Consider the following 2376-nt stretch of genomic DNA (forward strand, 5'->3'; position numbering starts at 1 on the left):
AAATAATATATAGATAATATTATAAGTCCTTAATTGATTTTGTCCACTAACTCTTTATTATTAATTCACTTGTATCCATTACTTTATTTTACATTATACACTTTATTGGGTCTTTAAACAATTAAATGAGGACAAGTAATAAAAGCAATAAATCATGATATTTATACAAGAAACACTTACCCAATAATCCTTAGAAGTAAAACTCCACCAAATCTTCTCTAGGTAGCTAGTTTAGAAAAACACTTGAACACTACAAGAAAGATCTAGGCTATATGGTATTTGACTAGAACTAAGAAGTAAAATGAAAGGAGGAGCAAACAATTTTACTTGTTCTAAGATTGTAAAAACTTAAGCGAAAGTGAATTTAGCTAAGGCTTTATTTATAAGAGAATGAATGGTTGGGATTTATTTTTACACATTTGATCTAAGGGTTGAGATGTATTTAACCAAAAGAATGAACCTAGTCCATATTTCATGCTCTATACTAATTAGAATTTTCGTCCAAAATGAGGGCAGCGTATTCCGATCCATTTTTCAATGTCCAAACGTACTCTGATTGACATGAAATTTTGAGAGTAGATAGAGGACTCCGATACAAACATTTTATATTTTTGGTTCAACTTCATCCGAGTTCGTTTGAGTCTATTTTTGGCCTATACAAAGTTTCCAATTCAACTTAGGCTTTAACTATTTGCATTCCCACTTGGCCACTTGCCTTATTAAATCATTATAATCATGATATTTACTATAATCATCATTACTAGAAGACTTTAAGCTTTCAACAAAGGTGGCTAGTCTTGGTATCTTTCTTTAGCAGTTTTAATCTCATTTAGACAGTATGAAAATTAAGACACTGCTTTTTAGGCTAAAAAAACTAAAAAGCTTCAAATTAATTTATGACTTCGCTCAACACCAATATAAATAATTTATTCACTAGATTGGGTTTGATTATGCCCATAAACATATTAGTGAAGCTAAATTTTTAGAATTGAAGTAATATACATAAGAGGTCAAAAATCAATGTAATATACCTTTAACACTAAATAGTTATTTAATATCATAAATCCACATATCATTGTTCTAATTTATCGATTATATTTTTAATCTATTTAATATTATTTAAATAAGTTCTAAAATCTAGGTCGTTACAATATGAGAAATGGTTAATTTACATAACACACATGTCTTCATCTTGTATGACTATGTTCAAATTTTTTCAAAATACACTACTTTACAATTTAGTTGATGAAAGGAGAAGATGAAGCTATGGATTATTGGGTTGTCCGGAGAACAAGCTCCTTATATATATTATAGACCAAATGTTCATTAATACCCCAAAAAAAAAAAAAAAGAAAAAGTTGTTGCTTAAAGAGACTTGTAGAAATGAGGAGTGGATGTGCTGCTCCAAGAGACTAATTCCAGAAAACTTAGTATGAGCAGAATTATAGATATTTCAGATTTATCAGTTATCAAAGGGAATATTAATTTCAAATGAGGTACCTAGCTAGAGCTTGGGCGCAGACACGCGCGACACTCCTGTACCTCCACATACAGATCCAACTTTCAATTTGGGGAGGGACAAAGGGCCAAATTTTTTTAGGGAGGGACCAATTGGCAAAAAATACCTAATTTTTTTTTTTTCCTTCAAATTTTTTTTTTTTTTTTTCGGGGGGAGGGGGGACGAGTGGCCGAAGCCACCCCGTGGCCATAGGGGTGGCAAGGTCTCAGTTGGGGTGGCTGGCCACCCCAAGTGTTTTATTTTTTTAATTTTAATATTTTAATATTTTCCTTTACATTTTCTTTTTTAAAAATAAATAATATTTTATTATGTATCTTGAGTGGGACACGTGTCGAGCTTGTGGCCGTTGGATAGCATTGGATGGCTAGGATTTGAAGAAAACTTGATGGGCAATTTTAGCAGTATTGCTGGGAATCCTGATCCGGGAGTGGAAGTAGTTGCATGAGTTTGGGGATAAGGGAGAAAAAAAAGGGAAAAGAGGAGCGGGAGTAGTTGCGTTAGTTTGAAAAATGGGGAAAGGAGAAGAAAACAAAAAGTAATTAGGTGGGTTGGTCGGTTATGATGTGGAAACAAATAATAAAAAATGCAATAATACAAGAAAAGAGAAAGATAAGGTTATTATCGGCAAATGGTGCGGAATCTTCCAAAACTCATCGTCCCAAAAATAATCTGTATAACTCATGTAGGCTTAAAAAGAAAATACCCAAAGGGAAGAAAAAGAATGTGTGAGGTATGTCCGGTTGCTCAAATAAGATAACTAGTTCAAAGTTTATCTACCATGTTATTCTGACTAACTTTGACATATTATCACTAAGTGGAGGTTCAAATCTTCAAGACACCTTCATTTATGCATGAGT

The sequence above is a fragment of the Corylus avellana genome, chromosome ca2, assembly GCF_901000735.1.
Source record: "Corylus avellana chromosome ca2, CavTom2PMs-1.0".
NCBI classification, from domain to species: domain Eukaryota; kingdom Viridiplantae; phylum Streptophyta; class Magnoliopsida; order Fagales; family Betulaceae; genus Corylus; species Corylus avellana.